Genomic DNA, 26,824 nt, shown 5'->3' with positions numbered 1-26,824 from the left:
TTTTTTAAATTCTATTGGCTGGGCCAATCATGATGTAAATGCAGACAAAAAAAATCTGTATACCTTGTTAGAATCAATGGAGACTTCAACGCTGATAATTTACAGGAAAATACTGTTGTTTCTGCAATTTATAATCTAAAAATATTTACTCAGAAAAGCATTTACTACAGTATTACCTAAGAGACCTAGAAGGCTCTTATCTGAAAGGCTACTTAATAGAAAAATGGATGATTCCTAAAAATACTTGATAAATAGTAAATAAATGTAGAGCTATTAAATGAAAAATAAACTAGCAGATACACTGCTGAAATGTAAGCAGAAAACGTTTGAGAAAAAAAAGGGAAAGAGAGTAGAAGCTGGAAATGGAGTAGAGAAGAGAGAGAATGATGGAAATATTCTTGGATACAGGGAAGAGGAGTGGAGGCTTAATAATAGTCAACCTGCTCTATTTCTGCTAAATTTGGTTACTGTTGTTTTGAGAAAGCAGACTTTGTTCAAATAAAACTTCTACTCAAATAACCTAAAAACATTTGAAGCAAATTGAAATCTGTTCTTAAATGTCCATTCCTTATGTTTTACAAAAACAGGGTCTTTTCCTACTTTAATGTTTGTTTTACTAGCATGAGGACAAATACCATAATACTAATAAAGTAGTTCAGGAATAGGAAATCTGTAGTGCTACGCAGACATCTTTCTTCTTACAGGATTATCCTTGTGACTGGGGCAATTACTAATTCACAAATATTGAAATTAGTACTGATAGAGATGAAATAATTTCTCATCATTTAATAATGCTAATTACAGGAGCAGTGAAGACCTAAAACTGTTGGCAGTAGGGCAATGTGAATTTTAGTACAGAAATGTAAGGTCACAGATTTCACAGTATGTTCTGCATTGGAAGGGCCCCACAAGGATCATTGAGTCCAACTCCTAAGGGAATGGCCCAAATCCACAGCCTTGGTGTTACTAGCACCATGCTATAGCAACTGAGCTATCTCAGGGTCAATAACATTTTTTTCCTCTGCATGACATGAAATTGTGTTGCTAAATACTTCTTTGGTTAATCTACATTATTTTACATTTCTTCTGCTATTTTATCTATTGGCAAATCTTTGGGTCAAGTTCTTCTAGCAGACGACCCTATTTAGTTAGAGTCATGAGAGGTTTTGTAACTGAAGGCCAAAGAGATTTCACGGTTTTATTTTACCCATTCTGTGTTCCCAAATGGCAAAATATTAATGCTAATTGGTGTCATTTAGTCTTTCATCATCTTATCTTATTCAATTTCCTAATAAAATGGAGAAGTTGCTTCATATAGGAAAATTGTGCAGTAAGTTTCTTATAATAATATTAGTAAATTCTGATACATTTAAAACATGAGACAGAAAGTGGTTTTCTAGTTGCCCATATAAGGCTAACAAAAATGAACTAATTTTGAGAAAGCAAAAATCAGTGTCTTTATAACCTGCACTTCCTTAGCTGATAAGATGCCTTATTTTGAACATAGTGTAAATGACCCTCTAAGTCCAAACTTCTACTAAGAAGTTTCATTAAAGTACATAAATTACTACAACTGTCAGAGATGGCATTAAGTATTCAATAAAAGTAGACTTAACACAATTAATAGCAATTAAAATTATACTTTTATGATGTCAGCCACCAGCACTGTAAAGATATAATTGCCTGTAAGGACTTCTCTACCATATTTATCCTCTAAAACTGTCCAATTTATATGAAAAATGCCAAAAACATATCCCAAATGGGTACCATTATCTTCTTGGATTTTTAAAAGTGATCTGTCTTTATCCAGCCTGTGCACATTAAGCTAATTTACTTTAATTAGTTTTTTTTCTCATTGTCTTAATAGGCATGTTGATAAGGTTTTATTGGGGAGGGGAGGGGGGGATGTTGGTTTTTTTCTTTTCCTGACTACGGATGTTAAACTTCATTCATTAAATATCTTTTAAGAGACTACTACCTGGAATCCTGCACTTCCCTGTTCCTACGCTTTGTCTTCTGTTTGGTTGTCAGATACAAACATACTGAATGATAGAATGTTTAGTATTTTTTAGAAACGTAAAGCAATTGTACTTTGGTTAATTAACTGGTAATTAAATAAGAGACAATGACATTTTAGGCTGTGCTGTGAAAAGGACCTTTGTTTTTGACATAACAAATTAGTTAATTCCTAGAACAGTTACTTGTGTCTCTAATATCGAAATACAATATCTGTGAAAAAATGCTAGACTCTTCAAGCAATATTAAGAACAAAATACAAGTGTGTCATCAACAGGTTGGTGTCTGACATTAAGATCTAATCTCAGCCTTTGAATTTAAATACAAAGTTCTGTTAGCTCCCAGTGTAATTGGGATACCTGTGTAATCAATAGCAAGAGTGAAGCTCCTAGCCTAGGTCTTAGGAATTGCCTTTGGAGACACATAAATCACTCTACTGAGTGTGCAATTGAGTTTCTAGTGTGTCATCACTGAGCTACCTGCAATCTGGATGTGTGAAGTTTAACAGAAAATCTTCCCCACCATATCGTCTTCAGAAATATTCTCTGCTATCTAATAAAGTTTGGAAAGGTGTGTCCAGTGTTTCAACAGCATTCCTGCAGGGCTATTTTTTAATTCTGCAAATTTCCCTTATACAAAACGTGAGAAGCCAAACCACTAGCAGGGTTTTATCAGACTACACTGGGATTTACTCCTTGCTTTTCCAAATACATTTAATGCTCAATATGAATGTTTTGCAATACTCAAAAGACAAATTGATGACTGATTTATGCTACTGGAAGGATAGTTCAATTTTAAACCAGCATTGCCACAGAGTCTAAAAATCAACAAGCTATAAAGAATGCTCGGAATTGGATTACATACAAATTTCTGACAGTGAAAATAGCCATGCATGTGTCTTAAAGCCGTAGAGATATGGAGAGGTTTAAAAGTGCTTGGGATTCTTTAGAAATTAAAACTTTGTTTTTGATAGAAATTCCTCAGAAAAGCACAGAATCTAATGATGAATAAATTCTAAACACTGCAGAATCAACCCCTGATTCAGCTGATTCATTTGAGAATAAGAAACTGCAATTTCATTTTGGATACTGTTAAATTAACTTGAACTCATTTCTCATTCTTAAGCATTTACATGAATTTGAAGAATGCCAGAAAATTATATCCTGAGGAAAAACTGATAAACTACTTTAAAAATAGGTAACAAGTTTATATATAAACTCTAAAATTATTTTACTGTCATGTATTGAATTACGTTCAAAGTAATGATAAGGAATTCTTGGTAACTAAAGTATTTGTATGAAGCAAATGAAGGAGGGGTTTACAACAGAGCCAGTTTGTGTAAGGTAGAACTCTCCAAAGGTTTGCTTCTTATCTGGATTGTAGCCTCTGGTGATGGATGTTCAGAGAGAGGCTTGGCCCTAACCACTCAAAAACTCACCTCCTCCCCTTTGTGGGGTGCACCCTGTCACCTCCACAAATTGGCAATTGTTCTGAGTCATTAACCATTAACATTTCAGTCTCTGACAATAATATGTAAAATTCTAGTCATAGGGTATTTTTCAATATAACCATTTCTTGGCAAAATGGGTGAGAAAAAAAAAAAGAGTAAAATAACCCAAAAACCCTACTTATAGGAGTAACACAGTTCCATTGAAAAATTCAGTTAAGGTCTGAGATAGTGCCAGGGCACTGTGAAAAGATGTACAGTTCTTTCCTGTACAAGGTAAGATGAAGACTTGAATTTGCCTATTCTTATTCTAAATTGTAATAAGCCAAAGAAACAAAATAGATGTTTGAATATTCTGGACAAGTGTTTGGAACTTTATTAAATCTTTACTTTTAAGGTAACTTTTAAAGGAGAACTGTCTCATAGGAACACTCAGTGTTGTTTATAAAAATTTCCTTGAATATTTAATGAATTACAGTTCTGAGAACTAGAAATCTGTTTTTTTGCTGACATTCAGGGCTTAATTACTTTCTGGTCCAAGAACTAAACTCCAGACACAACAGTATCAGAAGAAAAAGCTGAATAAATTTAGGTGTTGTTCAGTTCCAACTTTTGATATGCTGAATTTGGTATTTGATTTTGCAGGAACATCTCTCCAAAGCCATAATCAGTAGAAGTTATATGGGTAAGAGTATAAGAACAGAGAAAATGTGTACAGCCAATTCCATGAAATAAATCAGATTACTAGAGTAGCACCTGAGGCCCCTGTAGAAGTTCTCACAAAAGGTTTTGTGAGAGCTTTGGCAAGTTGTAAGTAACATGCAAATTACATACCAATTTTATGTCATCTGCCTCTCAGTGATGTGATTTGTAATTCATTTAGACTTCTTCTGTATCTAATATTTATCTAATAAAATCACTTGTCATAACAGAATTGACAATTGAAAGTAATGACATTGAAAAATAAATTGGTGTTAGAAAACAAGTCTTGGGATTTCCTTATGAAAGCAAAAGCATTCCAAGGGAAGTGGTGCAAGGAGCCATAAGTATTCCAGATGGTAAATTATTTTCTATATGACATTCAGATTTATCTGTAAGAGATCAACATTTTTTGTATTTTATAAGATCTGCCTTGTCTTTAGCCCTTCAGTATTGGAATATATTTTTATCAGTGATGGAAATCTGATAGAACCTAGCAAATATTTCTCAGATTTGTATGTTGATTATACAAGCAGAGTTACTGAGCTATTGATTACATTGGAGGTGGTGATTTTGCACTTTAATACTAGGAAATATGAATAAATCAAACTATGGAAGAAGTTTCATAATAAAACAGAGAACTGAAAGCATAAGTCAAAAAAATTGAGAATTCATTAGCCTTAGCGTTTTATTAACTTTTACAGTGTTATATCAAGGTGTATGGTTGTCTTCAAAACTAATGCAACTGATTCTTCACAGTTGTGTCCAGATATTAAGCTTCCAGTTACTAACAGAAATACTTTTTGTATATGATCTTGAGTTACCTATTGTTAAACTTCATCCCATTTCTATTACGCCAATCTTCAAGGTCATGTACTGTTTCCTGTATGATGTAACAGTCATATTCTGTATCGGAGCACTTTCACTTACATTGTGTCATCTATAAATGTCATCAGTGTACTCCTACTATTTTTCCTAGCAAGACCACTAATTAAAATATTAAATTCCATAACTGAAAAATCAGGCTCTGAGAAATTCATCTATGTCTGGATTTTACCACTTCTGGCAGGTATCTTGCCTTCAGACAATTCCTTGTGTAACCTCAATTACCATGAGCTAAGTTTATGTGGTATTCTATCAGTTTACTAATGGTAGTGGATGAGAGCTACTATATTTCCCATTTCCAGAAATAAAATGGATATTTTTATTAAAGAGAGGGACCAGTCTAGCATGGTTTAATTTTGATGCATAAGATACAAACATATGGAGTCAAACAAGTAGGAACTTCTAAAGGAAGGTACAAGAAGCATTTCTGAGCAATTCTTCCCTGTGTATATCCTCCCACCACTTGGTAGACCATACAGTGGCTTACAGTCTTGTTATATCAGAGGCCATATTTGGGTCATTATGTTTGATAAGTGTTAATGAACCCACTAGGTCTTTTGAATTATTCATGCTTTTGGGGTTCATCATCTTGTGATGGTGACTTGCACAACTTAATTATGATTTTGTTTAGGAAACCATTGTGTTTGTTTGTTACAATTTCTCTTGTGATAGTTGAAATGAAAGATTCCTATTCTAATGTCATAGTAATGAGAATTCCCTATATGGGAATTTATATGGGCCTTTGTCATATCCTTATTCAATTATCTCTTTTTCAGGCTGATGAACCATGGTCCATTCCAGTGTCTTCTAGTATGAAATGACTTCAAAGTCTCTCTATATTTTTTCTGCCTTTTTTTCCGCTTTCCTAGATCTCATCCTTTTTTTTTTCTTGAGATGCAGTGATTAGAAAATAAGTGTTGAACTTGAATATACAGTCGATGGATTTATTGCATTAAAAAAAAAGTTTCCCACTGTGGTTTTCTTTTTACCTAATGATTTCTAATGTTCTAATGCAAGGTTTTTTTTACTGGGGTTGGAAGTTAGTGCTTTTAGAGAACTAATCACAGTGACTCCCGTATTCTATTTTGAAGCAGAATTTAGAATCCACTGTTTTGAATGTATAGAAAGGGATATTTATCCCCACACAGACTGAGTTGTATTTATTGGCACCATTTCACTCACTCCTCTTCTATGTACCATTCACATCTCTTGTTTCAAACAAGTAGCTCTACCTGATGGAACTGTCATCAGGGAGGACTCTTGAATTACATGTTCCCAGACAAATCCCAAAAACTCTTTCTAATAAAGGAGGTCACAGTACAATATTGATGCATCTTTTACTGATCCATCCTCAATTAGTAATGCCGAGTTGAGAAATGGTAAACTACAGTGATGTAGAATTGCTACCCCGACAATGAAAGGCTATACAATTGTCATGAAATAAGTAATCTTTATTTGCTTGCCCTTTATGAGAGGATATATTTTAAAAATATATCATGTTAACATCATGTTAATACCATGTTAACAAAGGATATGTTTAAGGCCAAGTTGGATGGGGCCCTGAGCAACCTTGTTGAGCGAGGGACATCCCTTCCCATGGCAGGGGGGTTGGAACTAGATTGTCTTTAAGATCCCTTCCAAAACACAAACCTTTCTATGGTTATATGAAATTTACATGGAACCTGATAGTTACATGAAATTCTTCCACATAACTGTGCAACTGAATGAAAACTTGCATACAAAATGAATCACAAAGTGTATTAAAACTAAATTGTCTTAATTTTGACCCTTCAACTTCTATTCACTTTACTTTCTATTGTCACTTACTTCCTAAACATTAGTTTTCAGACTGCAAGTGCTGTGTGGCAACAAATTTTTTTTTTGTGGGTTTCAAATTTGGCAAACTCGTGACATTTTCAGCACTTCTCTGCTAGTCCTACATATTATTGTATCGATAGTATCAAAGCAGCTAATTCAGATTAGTAGAAAAACTTTCATTAATATCAATGGAGAATCAAACTGATAATGTATATAAAGCTATGCTATCTTTTAGTATGTAAAAATTAAATGAAATGCTGTGTCATTTATGCCATGGCACAATAGTTCTGTTATCTTTTGAAGATACCACAATCCAAATGAACATAAAAGATTCACCCAGAAATCAACCTCCATTTCTTCAAATGCCCTTGCTTATTTTTGATAAGACTAACAAATAAAGATCAGAAAATCTACAAGATTAAATTATCTACCTTTATTTACAAGAATCTCTGTCTTATCTGTAGGAAGAGAAATATATGGTATACAAGATCTTCTGAGGGAACTCCACTGTATCCACCATGATTAGTTCAGTGATGATGAAAGAGTTCAGTTTCACAGTATCACAGAATCACAGAATATGCCAAGTTGGAAGGGACCCACAAGAATCATCAAGTCCAACTCCTGGCCCCACACCCACTCCCAAGAGTCACACCACATGCCTGAGAGTATCATCCAAACACTGCCTGAACTCTGTCAGGCTTGGTGCTGTGACCAAATTCCTGGGGAGCCTGTTCTGGCATCCAACAACCCTCATTTGATTTAGCAGAGATTGCCTCACTGACTGTAATTACTTTGCTGGCAATGTATGTTCTCTATATCTTAGTGCACAGATGCCTGTATTAGGTTTCAAATTCTGTATGTGCACATATCAAGAGACTTTATCATTGTTTTCCCACATTTCAGCTGAACTTGTTCATTCTTGCTCATATTAGTTGAGTTTATATTGAAAAAAGTTAATCAGATCTTGCTTTCTTTTATAGGAAATGTGAATTTCTTAAAAAATTTCAGGCCAATAAAAAGACATAAATTAGATATAGTCAGTGAGAACACTTTTTCAGAATAGACATATTTTACACAGAGACAAACACTACATTTTTGTCTGCTTTTCTATTGGTATTTTACTCATGATAATGTGTACATCTTTAGTGTAAAACAAAGTATATATGCTGTTAGGAGAATAGAAACTCTGCCAGTAAAAATCATAATTCATAAGCAGAAGCATTAGCACTTTGGTGTAAATGATGAGAGGTGGTCTTCGGTGTTCCTGTCACTGCAAACTGCAGGAGGAAGGCAAAGACTCCAGCCCGCCCATAGTGTCAGTGAATGTTGATTTTTGCATGTAGTGTTGTTTTCTGAGGAATAACACACGTGCATAACTTGCTGTCAGTTTGCTCTAATTATTGTAGATCATCTTCATGATCTGCCACTTGCAACCTAATATATTATGATAGTTGAAGTAATATGTTCTGGTTATAATTGGTTGCCACTATTGATATGGGTAATGGATCTCTCCTGTGAAATACAAACAGTAACTAGATGCACAGCATGCAGGTGAGTTAAGTACCTACACTACCCAGAAATCAGCAGGTATTCTTCATGACTTAGTCTCTAGACATATTTTTTCTGGAAGCTCAGCATATCTCTAATTGCAATTATATTTTGTGTCCATCTTGTCTCAGATCTTAGAAAAGGAGTTTCTGTGTATAAATATTTAAGTACGAAAGAAAAAGGCAATACCAAGCACTTTTCTGCAGACTTGGAGAACTATAACTGGCATAGATCTTTTCACAGAATTCCAATTTATATTAGTAGAGTTGGTCTCAAGGATACAGGAAAGAAAAATAAAGAAGAAAATCAAATCTTTAAACTGGAAACTGTGAGCTACATTTTGACGTGGCAGGTCTTCATATTACATATTTAGTTCAGTGTAATCAATAGCATTAATAAATCAGGGCATTGACTGAATTCTGAAAGGATTGTATCTCTCACACAATTAATTGATTTTTGTGTTCTCCCTGTGAACACAGAAACACCACAGTTAAGTGCACAGTTGGTGTAATATTGACTTTTTTTTTTCCTGATATTTAGTCACTAAGTGTTCAAGGTTGACAAGGGCAGTTATATCCCACTGTTTTCTATCAGTAACCATATTTTTCTAGAGCACTGGTTTCCCCCAAAGCACTTTTTGGATTTAAAGGCCTACCCTCTTTTGCGTGTTTTATTCCAAACTTCCGAAGTAATCTAGAGATAAAATTTACATCCTTGCAAAGTATTATCAGAAAGTTTGATAAAAAAATGTATGCTTGAGGCAAATGTTTGTGGTTCAGCATAAGCTCTTTAAGTATTTCACTTGGTTTCTCTAAGTAAATCCAGTTATAGGTGTTGAAGAGCAAATTGTCAAACCCTTTAAAAGACTTAGCCCCACTTTTCTCATCCTCCCTGGTTTACGCCTTTCTAAAAAGACTTCAAAAATAAAAAGAAGTGCAAAGGACATTGCATCCAAAACCACACACAGGGCTAGCCTAGGGTGGTTAGCTAGTTTTAGTGAGCAAGGTCTCCTTTGACTTTGTGTATTTCAAAACTAACTTAGACTTGGATGTTATTTTTGTGACATCCATTGCAAGAAATCTTCGAAAAGAATAAATTGCATTCTATTCTATTCATTTCTATTTATTTGACACTTTTATGTTACCTCTAAAATACGTGACAGCAGTTTTTACTGAATTTTCTGCTCTAATTACAACTTATCTAATACTAACCTGATCAACTACCAGACAGTGATTATATTTCTGCATAACTTGCAGAGTTAGTGGAAATGTTATGACACAATATAAATTAAATTATTTGAAGGAAATTTGTCAGTTCAATAGAAATAGTTGAGTAGATACCATGCATATAATACATAGATAAAACATAAGAGAGAAATGATACAACTGAGAATTCGGAGGGAAAGGAGAGGATTTGACATTTTCAAATTTAAGCATTAAAGAGTCTGAATTAGCTACTGTGCATGTCTGGTTTAAACGTGGGGACTGGTGAAATCTGTGTATCACTTTCATTGATGTTGGCAGCTGGAATGAGGGGGCAAAAACCACTTGAAAATGTTGCATGCTTGGGCTGGGATCAGAATTGTGTTCTGATAGCAGAGGTCTTGGTACTGAAAAACATTCATTTTCAGCATCTTGTTGTCTCTTCTTAGAAACACTAGTTTTGCTGGTCCATAATCTAATCTCAAAACTTATTAAAATAGTAATTATTTGATTCATCAGTGAGGAAATAGAGTTCCTTTAAAAGGCACTCTCCATTTAATTAACAATAATTTGAGATTTTAGACAGTACAGTTCTGAATACTAAAATTGTCTGATGACTGGTTTTCAAATATGTTCTCTCAGAACTACCAAAATTTATCCTAAGTGTTCAGTGGTAATCTGTGGTCATATATGCTCATCATATTATTCCATGTACATTGCCCATTCTTGATTTTATCTGAATGTTTCTCATGATCTAAACATACAGTACCAAGGGAAGGGCAGAAAAGAGGTCTATTCATATGATAATAATCATACTATATCTTAATCTAAAGTAAATGTAGAAATGCAGTCTTTATATTCCTAAAATTGCCTTCATATATGCAGTCATCTTTTGGCTTTTCAAGAATATATATTGATACTTTTCAATCTACAACTTTGCTAGATAGGATAAATTTTTCATAGTGCCGTCAGCAGCAAAATTAATTGTATTCTATGTAAACAAAAGCCCCCATTCTTCTATTTAAGAAATAAATCCATGTTGAAAAGATAGGGCTCATTGCTGGTTTATGCTTATTCAAAGTTTTGTTGAAAAGTTAGTAAAAGTGTAAAAATTAATGCAGTCTTATTCATAATAATTTAAGCAATTAAATATCCCAGTTGCTCTTAAACTCTTTTACCTTGATCCCTCCTTTTTCTCATGCTTTATTCTTCCTTTCTATTAAGAAAAATCCAATAGATATTTAATAGCAAAAGTGTAGTTTGGTTTCCTGTTTGTTTTGCATAGTGGACTTGGTGTGAGGTAACAGGAAGCTGAAACAGTTGCATGCTATGGGTGAACACATAACTGAAGTAAGTGGTCTTTTGTTCAAATAAGTCAGTAGTCATAGCATGAATTTCATACTTACAAACGGTTTAAGCAGTGCCAGGCTTGATGTGAAAAGGGATGCACGGTGCTCCAATTATTACACATATTTTTAACATATGTTCTGCATTATATCACAGAGAGACTTGTTCTTTAATGCTGCTTCCTCTTGTGTTACTTTTCCTGTGATACCAATTATTTTAAGCATGTATGACAGGTAACTGGCATCTTTATAGCATCTCAGCAGGTTTTACCAGTAACACTGTGAACATGAAGATAATATGTTAAAAATCTGTTCTATGGAAAAGCATATCACAGACATAGAAAATGCACTAAACATCCTTCAACAAAAAACCCCAACAGTCGTTCGTGAGCTGGAATACATAGTTTCTAAGTAATGACACTTTAATATTAAAATGTTGCATAATCCAAGGTTGTCTTTCGAAACTGCTCAAATTTAGTGTCACGAGCTCTAGTGAATGCACATCACTGTTAGTAACCAAATTAATTAACAGCATGTTGAGGTTCCCTAGAGACCATATAGATATCCTTCTGTTGCAATTAAATAAAAAATGTGAGTTTCTGTAGATTTACCTCCTTCTGTAGAAGGAGGTAAATCTTTATAACTAATATACAGTTATAGAATTGGGTTTTACTGTGGCAAGGTTATAATGTGTCTGTAGAGTACACTTGTTTTTTCACACAAGCAACAATTTTGTACAGAACAATTATATGTTTAGTTATATATAATTGAAGATGTATAAAACTAAAAATTTATACGAACATAAACACATAAATAACTACTTATACATAACTATAGTATTTGATACATATTTTTCTACGTATGTTTGTTCTATATAAACTATATGTATGAATATATGTGTATATATATACGTACATACATATATATATCACAGAGTCACAGAATGGGTAAAGTTGGAAAAGGCCACAGTGATCCATCTGATCCAACCTCTCTGTTCAAGCATAGTCATGCTAGAGCACATTGCACAGAATATCTATCTATATTTTTTAATTTTCATTGTATTTTTTACATGAATTTTACCCAGATGGATTTTCCTGGACCTGAGGTTCTCATTGTGCCTTTCAGTTTTACATAGTTGTTTACATCACAGTTTCTATTCTTAGTACAAGCACTGTGGTCCCTGGTTTCTGGCATCTCTGGGATCATAGTAGTAGACTGTTGTTTACCACAGTAGGCTGTAAAGGCCATCCATTCGTACTGCATGAGGCTGGTGCTGAGAACCTGGCATTATTTATTCTCCATAGAACAGCAACTTTTGGCTGTTTCTAATGCATTTGTTACTAAGAACTTCAGATCAATTGTGCTAATGATTCAACTCAATAAACTAGTAAATAAAAACTACCTACATGATCTTTGACTGAGGATTTTTTTCCACCTGTGTCTAGGAACATGGCTTAAATACAATTTATAGAAAAGGACTATTCACAGAAGTAGCCAGGTTGCTTCTTTGCATTGATGATCAATGTCTAGCACCATCCATTCTGTTCCTTATAACTTGTACTGTGGGGAGGGTCCCATTTTGAGAGAAGGTACTTACCTGCTTAATTTCAGTGTCATAAATTGTAGTTTGTTAGATGGCAACATCAACTCTACCTTGTGCTAGCTCCTCAATTTACAAACACTTGAGTCATTGTTCTTATGGTTCTCAGGAGCCCCTACCAATAAAGGTGGAGAAAGAATGTTTGTATGGAAAAACTCACTACCTATTTTTGCCATCTAAACACATAGCTGGGCAAAAGAGGAGGAAGTTGAAGTTCAGTGTCCTGAAACTGAAAACTGCTTTTCTGGTGTGCAAGGTATTCTTCCACAATTCAAATCAGTCTAAGCTTTCTCATGGATATTAACATAGCAGTATAATCACTCGAGTTCCAAGCTGGTAGAACTTTAAAGTTAATAGTCAAACAGATAGGATGTGCTCCATCATTTCAGCGTTTTATCTGGCAGGCAGCAGGACAGCGTTATAAGTTTTTTTGAGTCATTTTTTAAGATAAAATAGCACTGATGTTTTACCATCTCTTCTATTTTGCGTTTTCTCCATGGGATAAAATGTTCCACCTCAAAATGTATAATATACATTCCACTGACTTTGTGTGAGTGGTAAGCAAGAATCACTATCTCTAGCTGACTGCTCGAAACTGATGTCATTGTATAACCCTATGTGTCCTGTCCTGCAGGGATTAAGACCTGCTGCCTCTTGGAAAGGCAGCTGAGGCAAGGCAGTCATATTGCTGCCCTGTTGTGTGGACTATATGACTTTCTGTTGTCTTCTTCCGGAAGCTAGTTAGGAACAATTGGATGTAATTTTAATTTTCTTGTTAAAGTTTGGCCATTTACATGTTCTAACAACAATAAATTCCTCTTCCTTTTCTCTACATGAGCCTTCCGCTATGCTGGAATACTTGTCCCAGGTCTGCTGTGAGAGCCTGTGCATGAGATGAGCTACTATTGATTAACAGTCACTTTTTTAATTTTAAAATTCCTATTTGCAACCCCTCTGCCAAAGATTACATTTCCTGTTAAAACCAACAGACTGATTAATTGGACTGAATCAGGTGAAACTGAAGAATTCCACATCTGAGCACCTCAGAAAGAGCTGATCAGGGATAAGCCTCTGTTGCTATTTGTTGGACTTTGGCTGTTATTTTCAGTTTTCTTTCCCATGTTTCTGAGGGCAGCACTCTTTGATCCTGCTCCAGTAAATGAAGATCAGAGCATCAAAGGGAGTTTAATATATTGGCAGTGGGTGTCACCAAGCCTGACTTTCAAGTGTGCAATGTTAAGAATATATTCAGAAATGCTCATTAAGTGAATCAGGACAGTTAGGCACCTAAGAAATGAAATCATGAAGGAAAGAAATTTGAGCACAAGATTGATTACCTAAATCTAGAAATAGGAAATGTTGAAGAGAGCAGAGAGAGAAAGCTTCCTGCTTTTTCTTGAGTCTGTTATTCACAGTCGTAAAGTCATAACTAAGAACTTATTCCTGAAAGTGATAACATATACAGAAAACACAAGGTTGTCTTAAAGCTCTTTTCTGTCTGGAGTCCAGAAGCAGGCTCTATTAAGATCTATGGTGCAGATACTTTGAAGACACAAGTAAGAATGCTTAGACACTTGGTGAGGAAATTAGGTACAAGTCCATTTTGTAGTTGTGTTTATACCAAGAACAAAATTTCTCACATGGTATGAATTAATGATGTGGTAAATGGTCACCGTGTGATAGAACATTTTTAATAGTGATCTTTTAGATTTCAGTACCTTACCACCATATTGCTACAATTTTATATTAGTATTTGTCTTCTCTTGTGTTTACATTGCCTGTACAGTCAAGCTATGTATTCATTTTATTATATGTCTGCACATATATTTAAAAAACATTTCATTTGCAATCTAGGACTTAAGGTAAGAGACTTAAGTGTTGTGCTTCAGTAACATATGGGAGAGTTTTTACTGACTTTTTGTATCTAGAGATACCATATGAAATTATTTTCATGGTTCAGGTAGAACTTGGATGCACACATCCAATATCTACCCACTTTTTCAGGCCGTAGAGCCAGTCAATCTTATGATCTAATGTAGCATTTAGCCAGGTTTCTCCAGAAGTTAAAAATAGGATGCTTATCCTCTTAATCTCTGCCTGTCAGAAGTTTGGAGACAATATTAAGAATGACTTTTCTGATTTTTATGGATTAATCCAGGCAGGCAGCCAAGTCCCACGCAGCCAACCACTGCCCCCAAGCGAGGTGGGAAAGAGAATCGGAAGGGTAAAAGTGAGACAACTCATGAGATAAAGACAGTTTAATAGGTAAAGCAGAAACTGTGAGCACAAGCAAAGCCAAATAAGGGATCCATTTATTACTTCTCATCAGCAGGCAGATGTTTAGCTGCTTTCAAGAAATCAGGGCTTCATCATGCGTAACAGTTATCTGGAAAGACAAATTACCATAACTCTGATCATTCCATCCTCCTCCTGCTTTCCCCAGCTTTTTTGGTTGAGCACAATCTCATATGGTGTGGGATATCCCTTTGGTAAGCTGTCATCTCCCAGCTCCCTGTGTATGGCCAACTGACTCTGTGGTGGGACAGTGTGAGAAGCAGAGAAGGCCTTGACACTGTGTAAGCTCTGCTCAGCACTTACAGCCCTGAAAACAGCCCTGTGTTATCAATACTGCTTTGGCCACAAATCCATAACACAAACACATACTAGCTACAATGAAGAAAATTAACTCTCCCAGCCAAACAAGTACATTAAAAGTACATTACCATTATTTGGATCATATTGATACCTCCTCATCTAATTCTTTGATCAGTCAGTCTAACACATACCTCTAAAAACAAAAAAATCCCAGAGACTACTGAACTTTTACACTTGACCTATTTCACTTGAATTAAAAAATAAATAAAAGAAAATATATTAAAAAAAAAAAAAAGACAGAAAAAGCTCCTTCACACCACGTTTTTAAAATGAGAAAGTACAGTGAAATGAAAACATTTTGTCATGGGAAAAAGTATTTAAACAAATATAGGAAGTGTGCATTTTTTTTCATATTCCATCCATCATTGTAAATTATTATTATCAGTTGCAAAATCACAGCTTCATTAAAGGTTCAGAGAAAAACTGTGTAGGTTGTTTGGATTCTTGTTTGAAGAGGAGTTCTAGCAACAAAAAATTGTGGTTGTTCAGTTCGACATATTGTAATTTTCTTCCTTCCCGTTTTGTTAGACAGTACAATATGAACATAATTAGAATGCAAGAAAGATAAGAATGAAACAAGATTTTCAGATACTTTTGTCATTTGCAAGAGCTTTATTCCATGTATCCATTTCATTTATTAAAGCTCAGTCTTCATATGTGAAATACTCCCAAATTCCTGTTTATTAAACCAAAAAATCATTTTATAGTTTATTTCAGAACGCTGTACGCTTGTAATACTTATGAAAAATACTTTCTGAAAATAGCTCTTTGTATATATTCTAAGTGCCATTAGGTTTGTTTTTCTTTAAAAGATTATCTTTTCCATATGTTTTATGTACATTACTGTTGAATATGTTTGCTTTGCAAAGCTATGACAGGGGATTTATAATATATTTGCTAGTTCATACATCAACAAAATTGTTAAGTTGCAATTGAAAATTCATGTCAGCTGTGCTGAAGAAAGGAAGACCTTTCTCTTAAAAATTTTATTAAATTCTCAGGCCACATGATCCATTTTCCACAGTGTCAAAAAGGAAAGAACATTTTCATATGTGACATGAAGGAATCATATGTGAAAGCAAATGAGGTACAATGAACATAGACTGATAAAATGCCATTTTTACATTCAGTATGCAACATACAATCAACACTTCCATATGGTTCAGAGAAATAAAATTGCATTTTACAGCATAGTAACATGTCGGTCCAGCAGTAGCTATAATAAATATTTTATTATAGATAATCTGCATCTCATTTAGACTTTTGGAAAGATACACAGTTTAAGAACACATCATATATCACAATGCAAAGAGGAAAATAATGGTGAAGAAAAAATTGTCATCTATCATATCCTGTTTTGACTTTTGAAGCTACTGTGGTATTCTGTAATAATAATTAAACAATTGCAAAATAAAAATGTTTGATAACCAAATTCTTCATAATTTGTTCTCATTGCAGATCCCTGGCTCTTCAGAGACCTACTCACATAACACCACATAGAAAGCTAAAGGTAGGATGAAACATCCTACAACCTCAAGCTCTGGTGGGTCCTGTGTATTGTATTGATGTTTTTAAAATGACACCCCACTGTCTAGCTGACAGAATACAGCAAACTACAAAATTTCAATAGGCCAGTATGTGCTCGGTATACGTTTTCTACTGACTCGCCCATTATCAACAATTTATACTGTTGTATCTAATTTATTGTTGCAATAACAGTGCAGGTCAAAATATAAAATGGGATAAATTCACAGAGCACAAACTTTGACAGATATAAACGTTTTGTTCAAGCAGGAATATCTAGGGTGATAAATTCTCTGCCCTGATACCAGACTCATGAAGAATAGAACATAATTGAATAAATAGTAAAATTCTTAAAATGACCTATTAAATCTGTTGTGAGCATTCTCAAGTTTCCACAAGAAACTACTGTTGCCTATGTATGCCCTATTGTGATGCTTTTTAATGATGGCCCTCTTTAGATTAGTAATCTGCAAATGTAATTTGTAACCATGACTTCAGCTCAGCTGAAAGCACATAAGATACCAGAGCTCTGAACTGGTGTCCACTCAGAAATGTTTGAATTTGGCAGCAATCTGGCTGTGAGCAAACCTTACTGTCTGATCAGTACTTATATAACAACTGTACTGAATTGAACAAGTACATGGAGTTTAGGTTTTCTTCCTTTGGTTTTTAGCTCAGTGATTTTTCTCAATGGAAACCAAAGTCAAGTAATTTATAGCTTGTGAACCTCACAAAAGGGTACATTTACAACTATATTCTGCATTTTGTGACACCAAATGGAGAGTGTGTTCCTCTATGTGACTACAAAAGATTTTAGAACAGCGATCAGAAACGTGTTCTGCTCATTAATGTTTGTACAGTAGCTGCCTTAAAAGCGCTACAGTTTCCTAGAGCAAGTCATTCAGAATTCGACTGCGCTCTTTAAGTTTAATAGGTTGAGCTCTTTGAGTTCCCCTACCTCCTCCTGATTGATGGTTTGTTTCTTCTTTTAATACAAAATTCAGTAAAATTTCCCACAGTGAAAAGGCTCTTTTAATTATAAAACACCAGCGTGTGGGAATGATTCAATTTACACATCAGAAAAGTTCAGTTACTTGACTATAATTTATTTTTTGTGCTGATCATTTACAGACCACAGATTCTTCTTCCTCTGGCCCCCTCCCCTTCTTGCTTGCTCTCTTTCTATGTAATAAAATAAAAATCTCAATAAGCTGGAAAAGGCTTTAGATATTGTATCACTTAGTCATCAGAAATAGGGTCTTCATTATCAGACTTTTTTGTACCAGCTTTTATTCCTTTCTCATTTCCTAGATATGTTGTCATATTTAATTTAAATGTGTTCTGTAATTGCTGAATAATACAGCTTTTTCTTGCATGTGACAAAAGGACAGTGTAAGGAGGAGTATGGTATCTCACCCATGGAACTGTGAACATAAGAGATATTCCCAAAAAAAGATATTTGTAGATCTAATGTTTCATGTGACACAACTGACCAGCTGTTGATTCTTTTTTTTAATCTAGTAGCTAATTAATATTGAAATAATGGTCTGAAAGGGATTGGAAAGTTTCATATTTTCATGCATTTTCTCTATGCAGTACTAGTTGTCTTTCTTGGTTTATTTTCAAAATATAGCTTAGGACTTGTATTTGTAGATAAAGCAGCTTTTAATGACAGAGCTTTGTAGATTCTGGATATGATTTTCCTAGCAAAATCAAAAAATTTAATCTTGCTTTGTGCTCATTTTGAGCAAAAGCAAAGTAAGCAGTAAAAATATCCAGAGTAGCATTTATACAAATAGTTTTAAATATATTTACACATACATTCTTAAATTTATTTTGGTTTTAATCAAATACGGGTTTTGACTAGGAACTATTAGATTAGACTATGGTCATTTCAAAATGAAAAAGTACCTGTAAGAAATTGTAGGTATGCATAATTTATTCTAGGTTGTATATATAATTTTGATTCACCTGAATACTTATGCATATTTATTGATTGGCAATTTGTTGTCACATACGTATGATCACAATATCTGTACTACCGAAATACATTGTCATTACTTCCTTGCTTTCTTGGCATCTAATTTAGTCTGTTTTCCACTTTGAGAGGGATGTATTGAATGTTACTCTAGCAAAATATGTCATACTTGGGGGCAGGGTCATTTCTTCTAAACTTTTCAAATACTTGAAAGGTGCTCCTCTTTGAACTGAGTAATTAAACATAAATCCAATATGAATGTGTGTTTTGTAGTGTGCTTATGAGAAAGAAACTATTAGGCTATTTTGGAAATATCTGTACCTGCTGCTGTTTGAGGATATGCTTTTATGTAGAAATACAAATGTATCCCTGGATAAGATCTGAGAGCTGAAACTAGCATGTCTAAGAAGCCGATGCAAGACATTCTCTTCCATTGCCCATTTAGCCGTCACAGGCTAAAGGAAGTCAGTAATTCTATCATTTTGATTTTACAAATTTAAATTTCCACTACTGCAGTTTTTTCTAATTGAACTGTACCTTACTGTACCCTTCTCAGTAAAGGGAACAATTTTGATAATATGAGGGCAGCAATAATCAACATCAATAAATAGAGTAACAGGTATCTCCAGTTCTTATTCATGTTCATACAGGCAGGCCTCTCAATACTAAGTGCACTCAGTATTTATTTCCAAAAGATAATTTTTTAAATTCTTTAAGATCCTTGAATAAGCAATACACCTTTATATCTTCCGAGTGGCACACCCTGCTAAGATGCTCACATATGTGATCTCACAAAGATTCACATGGAAGACTGGTTGTACTTCTCTTACACAAAGCTAGTACCAGATATATACAGTTATTCTGGTTTTTTGTTCATTCTTTTTTTGTTTTAATGCAAACAAACTCCTCTCCTCATCTACATCAGTGCACCTGAAGCCATGAATAGGCAGTGGTTTCAAATGACTTCCAAGGTTGTTACGCTATTCGAACATTGCGTGTCCTGAAAGATGTGACCAACCACTTGGTACTCCTGCTGCTGGTGCAGAAGATGTCCTGTGATGATGCGCCTTATTCTTCTTGGGGTTCTTTTGGTATTCCCCATAATTACCCCAGATCCATTTCGTTTGTCAAGTAAGACATGTAGTGTTATTCTCAGTAGGTCTGTGTTCCTGCAGTTGTCAGCAGTTTGCAACAGTGTAAGTCCTCAGTAAAGACATCTATTGTAGGGATTAAAAAAAAAAAGAAAAGATCCTAGTGTCAAGGGGGTCTCTAGAGGGAAGAAATTTTTAAATAATTTTTAATCCCTATTCTTCCAGACCATTATCTTATGACTATTTACTACTGTAAACAGTAAGCTAAAATCAATATCGGTGTACAAAACTTACTAATTTTGATTAAAGTCTTTACTCACTATTTTTATCATTAAACTTTTTTGTGATCATTTATTTCCAACTTCTCTTCTCTGGCTTAAACACTAACATTTTGTATGAATTGCATTCATGACAGTCAGATGGTGTTGAACACTGTGTTAAAGGTTGGTATTTTAGTAGAGGTTTCTATATTTAATAGGTGTCCTGATGATACAGTTTTATGGCAGAAGTTATTATTGTGACAAGTTTTTTTTTTTTTGTTTTCCTTTCATGACAATGTACATGAGAGTGTTGAGCATCCAAAAGATTGCAGTGTTCTCACACAAATACAAAGAGCTTATGGTTTCTGCTATATTGTATATATTTTTGGACACCCATGGAATTTTTCATTTAGTAGGTAGGGATTGCCGTGACTTTGTCCTGTTGTAATTTGGCTCTCTCTCTATGCACTAAATGTTACAGCATCTCAAGTCCTTGCATTGCTGATATAAGAATCAGAGATCCCAGATGATACTAGACCCACCTCCTCGGTACTACACATATTTTATTCTTTTTTTTGTGGGTTTTTTTTTTTTTTACAGTTAACTATCTCTATGATTACTGTTTAAATGCTGCTATGATTCCTCCACATTGCTATCAAGTTCTTGTCAGGCTACCTATATTTATGAGCTGTAGAGAGGCATGCCAGTAGAAATAATTTTTTCAAGTTGTCCTCAGTAGAATAAACAGGTATCATAATCAGTCTTTTGAATTGTCATCTAGTCACAGTAATCAGTCAGTCGCTATATCATTGGATGAATGTCTTCATATTTTCAGATGCTTCTAGCATCTTTACACAAAATTGCACTGTTTGGCATATTAGTTGTAAATCTCAGAAATTATTTAAAAAAAAAAAAATCTTAACCACCACTAGGCAGTGGTTGAAAATGAGTTTGAAATCACTGCATCAAAGATGAAGTCCACTTCTGAAGTCCTGAACTGCAAATCAAGTTAGCCTGGGAGTCTCCCAGGCCTGAATTCCTGGACATAATTGCCATAATTGAAGACAATTTCTCACTTTTTCCATTCAAAATCCAATATGGGGTTACTGCTGGGGCTAGTTTCTGTCTTTAGAAAATTATTTCCTTGAAATTGGAAAAAGTTCTAGGTCTGTCTCACAACCATGTATCTCCCTTCTGAGAAGTAGGAGGAAACATCATGATTTAGCCCAGTGCCTTGTGTAAATAGCTCTGGAAATATGGATTAGAGTGAGGATTCTCCTCTCCTAGTCAAATTCCACCATTTCAAGGGAAGTATTTCTGTCTCCAACATTCAGGAATGTGGTGTACCTCCAGTGTATAGCCCCTGTTGAAAACCTCTTCTTGAGAAGTATTAATTTATTAATTCAATCTCTCAAGCCAAGGACAATGCTAAAGATACAAATTTTAGTCTGTTATCATCACAATCAACATCATACTTCTAATCAGAAGCGGCCAGAGTCATTTGATCACTAATTAGCTCAATTTTGTCAGGCTATTAAGCAGTTCCTGAGCATATCTAACTTAACCTGTGTAATAGCAGAATAAAGTATAGAGATGCCTCCTTTGAAAAGCTCAGATGGCCTCAGGTGGAAAGTGATTGCTCAAACACATTCCTGTTTTGCCACATAAGCAAGATCCTAAATCTCTTGGGATTCCAGCAGACAGTGGAAATTAGCCCTTATTCTTGAGCCTTAGCATAACCTGCTGGCATAGCCACAAGCAAGAGACAGTAGCTATAGAGTTAGTGCTGTTTCATCAAGGCAGGGCTGACCTAGTGCATACAGTTCATCAAGTGACCCACTGTGAAGCATTCTGGCAAATATATCCTCTGCGGACATGGCACTTAAGGACATGGTTTAGTGGTGGGCTTGGTGGTACTGGGTTAACAGCTGGACTTTGATGATCTTAAAGGTCTTTTCCAGGCTAAACGGTTCTGCGATTTTTTTGTTTTCTGAAAACCTGAAACCTTGCCTTTGTCCTTAGGAACAATTTCTGTCCTTATTGATAGGATTCTCTGTTGGAATATAAGCAGAGATAACAGGCAAAGTCATGGGGTTTCCTTTCAGAGTACAGAGCAATGGAGAAAAACACTGTGACTAGGGAGGTGCTATGTCAGAACAATCCAGGATTTTCAGTAATGTCTTTTAAGACCCTTTACTGTTTGGCAAAACTTGCTTTTAGTTCTATGTCTTGTTGCTATTAACAGTGATGTTATTCAATCCAGCATCAGAGAGTAAATATCCCAGATTATAAAATCTAGAAGATACTGTCATTTCTGGTCTGTAAAAAAAATTATATTAACTGGATAGTGGAATAGTAACATTTTCCTTTCTATGTAGAAAACCAAGGATGTTTTTCAGAAAAAATGTTTACAATTAAATAGAAGTTGGGGTTTGCCACATACTATTAATACATTTGAACTAATTAGGGTGTGGGTGTTAAAAGTAGTGTATTAGATAAAAAAGAGCAGAAAAATTTCCTTTAAAAAGTCTCTCTTCTGGGTTTTTTTTGTGTTCATACTGTTTATCACTTGCATGCCAAAAAAAGAAGGTAATGAATTGAAGATTTTGTTGCTTTCTTAAGAAAAATGTTAAATAAATTTGACAGTTTCATTTTTGTGGCATAGTAATAACATGTCTAAAATAGTCCAGCTGATGCTTTGAGTTGCCACAAGTATTGTCGCCATGTTATTTGAAGAGGCTCAATTATTTTTGAGCCACTGAACTATTGTTTCAAAAAGCATTTTTGTTATTTCCTTTCAAGAGACTAAAATCACTTTCTTGTGGTTTTTTATGGTTCTTTGAACTACTTTTTAAGGCTAATTTATGGTAGATTTTGTATTATGATTTTTTTTTATTTATTTAATCTACTGAGTCCTTCTGACCTGAATAGCCTGAGGGAGCTAAGTCAGGAAGCATAGAAATCAAGAAAACCTGAAGTTGGTACTTCAAGCTGAACCAGAAGCTGGTAGAACTCAATTTGTCAAGTATTTTGCTGACAGAACTAAGAACTGGATTTTATTCTTTTTCCCAGCATTCTGCTTTTGTGTTAAAAACTTCAGAAAGTTTTTAACACAAAAACATTCAGAAATGTTTTTTGTGAATGTTTTTTGTGAAATAAATGAATGTTTTGTGTGAAATAAGAAACAACATTTGATTTTTTTGCTGGTTTGATGTAGTTTAACAATCTCTACAGGAAGGGGTAGAGTTTTCTGAAACCGAGATTTGACCTCCAGATCTATTCTGTAGAGGTTTGAGGCATTTTCCTCAGTTAACAGTGACAGAAAAGGACATACTACACTTCTGAGTTGATGGGAAATTGGTCTCTGGTCCAGCCATCATCTATATCCTTTTCTTCAGCATCAAACAGATATAGAGAAGAGACTGTGCACTGGCTCAGTATGCTCGATGCTACTGTACAGATTATGCTGTTCACAAAAATCATTTTAGCATTATGGTAAGACAAGCAGAAAGGTGAACAGAAGCTTTATGGGTGTCAGGAGGATGGTCACTGACCTAATTTTCTTTTAGTAGAAAAAAAATAAATTAGGACAGATCATTTGAGTGACACAAGTCAATGAACCAGGCAAAACTCGTCAAAAAATAAGGAACTGGTTGGTTATACAGAGACTGCAGAGACTTCCCAAGAATTGTTCAGCAGTATATAAATTAATGGTAAGTACCAAAATCCAGATGTACAAAACATGTGTAAGATACAGGTTCCTTGTTAAAATTTTAATATAGTTGTTTCAGAGAGTACAAAGCAGTGTAAAATGTATGCTTACTTTATTCATTTGTTATTAACCAGCCACATGGGTAATGCTATTTATACAAAAGTAAGAATCTTCAGCAAAGTCCTACTGAGTTTTGGTAAAGTGTCCAAAAATTGCAGCTCCAGCACATGTGAAGCTGAATGTGAATGCACGGTCCGATTGCAATTTGGTTTTTAAGTGGAAATTTGGTACAAACTATTTCACACCCCGTTTGTGAGCAATAATGTAACTATGCTGGTTTTAAAAGAAAAAGTTTAAAAAGTGAATGATTGTATTCCTCTGTTCTACTCGCTGCACAGTTCAGGAAGGTAGTTATTTAGTCACTGAGACTGAACCTGCTGCAAGATACAATACAAACTACCTTCCAGAAATATCTAAAAATATAGTAACTGTGCCCAAGTACACAAGCTCCAGGTGTGATTTTGGAGACTTTGCAAATATTCCTATTACTGAGTACATGTCTATCATGTGGAAAAAAAGGTCTAATCTCAGCTGTAAATGCTGAGAATTACATGTCATTTCCATTTAAGCAATAAATGCTCTTTTGTCTATCTAGATTTTGTTATATGTTTTTCACAATAATTCCTAACAGTATGCTATGTCATTAAAATATCAAAATCTAATAAGTCAGCTGGCAATAAATGGAAAAAATAGAAATCCATAGCAAAGATTAGGGATATCTAAAAGTGGTTTATGGGTCCTAGTGGGATTCCTCCTTTTTTAACAACAAAGTGCAGAGTGAAAGAATATGCACAGCTTTCTTTGTCTTCCTATTTCTTTTGATCTGAGAGAACAATCAGATAAGGCTGATTTCTGAAGACAGTTCAGAATGAACAGATCTCAATTGCCCCCAGTGATAACCATCATTGTCAACAGGAGGCATTCCAGGTACTGACACTAGAGCCTTAAATGTTCAGATACTGAACATTTTATCTTTTATTTTAAAAACTACTGCTGGGAACTCTCTTTATAGAATGTAATGGATGATGAGTATTTAGAAGAAGAATGAACCCTGAAGGAGAATAAAGCCCAAGCCTCAGAGACTGCCACTGAACACCAGAAGGACAGAATAATTTAAGGTTATGGTGGGGAATATCACGCACACAGAAAATCTGAAGCTATGAAAAAAAATGGAAGGATAGAACTCAGGAGTTACAGGCTACAAAACAAAAATTAAAATAATTTTAAGGCCCTGGCCCTTATGGGTATTTGTCGAGATTAGTAAATCAGTGCACATTCTGTCAGAGTTCAGCAAAACTAGGTGCTTCTTCATAGGGAAAGCTCAGAGCTGGAATATGTTGAAGTGTTAATAATGAAAGTTGAGGTATCTGGATTAAACCAGTATGCAGAAATGCTAATAGCTACCTTCTGTAAGCCTTGTCACTTAACAAGTGTTATCAGTCCCTCTAAGCGCAATCTTCAGTTCTCAATTTTTGAAGAAAATATTGATTTTTGACACAATGTGACAAGTTGTGTTTTACATGACTCATGTACATTCTACAAAGCTCACTGAACATGGCACAATGCCAGCAGTGTGCTATGAAAACTGATGGCTTACAAATGTTAAAATGATAATATCTTTCTAATTTAAGGGTATTTACATTTTGCCTACTGCCCAATGCTGCTGATTACTTTTTAAGTTAGTAGTTAACTATCTTTGTGATTATCTAAGTTAGCGTTGATAGCCTAACATACCTCAAAAATATTAAAAAAATACTATTATCATTAATGAAAGATAACTAATTTTGAATGAGCAGATGTCAATGAATTCATAATCAGAGGGTTTTTATGTGCTTCTTACTGCCACTGCAAAACACATGTTATTCCTTATCTAGTCTGTTTTCAAGTAGTTTGCTTTGTCTACCAAACCCACATACTGCATTTAAACACATTGACTCCAGTCTCCAAACTGGTGTCATTGTTCCTTTCATGGGGTTTGGATAAATGCCTTTGTTTGGTTTTACTCTCATACCTGGAGCACAGTTCAGTTTTGGAGAGTTTACAAATAGGAGCTCCATTGACATATGTGTTCCCCTGACATAGAAGAGAAATACAGAGTTTTTGGAGATAGAGTCAAACCATACTGATATTTGTGAGCCTGTGGGTAACACTTCTTTTGTTTAAATCTAAAGAAGTCTTAAGATTATCTAGTTTTTACTAGTATCTGGTCAGACTTGAGTATTAGGTAGTGAATCTTGTAGTCCAGTAGGATTTTTCAGGGCGTTGATACAACAAATGCAAGTGCAGATGAGCTGATGGCCAGGTTTGTGATTGTGGATGCCTGTGAGTAGTAAAGTAGATCAAAACACATATTTGAAAGTCACAGACATTGAGAAGTACAACTAAAGGTCTCTTCTCTTCTTCCTCCCTCCAATACCTTGATTTAGTCCTTGATCTTTTCACAAGTTTCTACCTGTGTGAAAAGCACATAGTTTTTAGTGCACCCTCGGTATGTATCTTTGAGTTGACTGTAACTATAACCACCCTTGAGGCACATTGCCCAGTTCCCTAAGCACACAGGAGTGCCTGTTTTTCCCCTGAGTTTCCTTTGTTGGTAAGTTACTGCCAGTTCTGACCTGCAAGGAAAATGCAACCCCGTAACTTTCACCTATATCCCTCAAAACAGATGGAAGCCTTTCTGCAGGAAGATCAGGGCAAGAAAAGTTAGGAAGCACCAGATTACTTTTGGGAACTCCATGTATGCCTCTCTGGCATTTGTTTTTCCTACCACCCAGCAGCAATAAGTGCTAGATAATGTCCTAGGAATACAGTTTTAAACAAAGAGTTGTACGTAACATGAACATAATTACTTGTCACATTGCACAAAAAAAGTTGCAGTGATGGCAGGTGTGGAATATGATTTCTCATTTATGTATCTTGAAACAATTTTTTCAAATGCAAATGTAATATACAATATACGAAAAACAAATTTCACTTAGACTTA

The 26,824-nt window shown here is 34.8% G+C and overlaps 1 protein-coding gene across 1 annotated transcript in view; it reads left to right on the top strand.

Annotated features, from left to right (window-relative positions):
• The window catches only part of TENM3 (teneurin transmembrane protein 3), a 1,300,501-nt gene that overhangs the window by 819,051 nt on the left and 454,626 nt on the right, over window positions 1-26,824 (top strand). Inside the window, exon 10 of the mRNA XM_027636350.1 lies at window positions 16,675-16,759. The gene's annotated coding sequence lies outside the window, so the exon portion shown is untranslated. The remainder of the gene's footprint in view (window positions 1-16,674; window positions 16,760-26,824) is intronic.

The sequence above is a fragment of the Corapipo altera genome, unplaced genomic scaffold (genome assembly GCF_003945725.1).
Source record: "Corapipo altera isolate COAL_440 unplaced genomic scaffold, ASM394572v1 22b, whole genome shotgun sequence".
Classification (NCBI taxonomy): domain Eukaryota; kingdom Metazoa; phylum Chordata; class Aves; order Passeriformes; family Pipridae; genus Corapipo; species Corapipo altera.
This window is presented reverse-complemented; position numbering and strand designations above follow the sequence as displayed.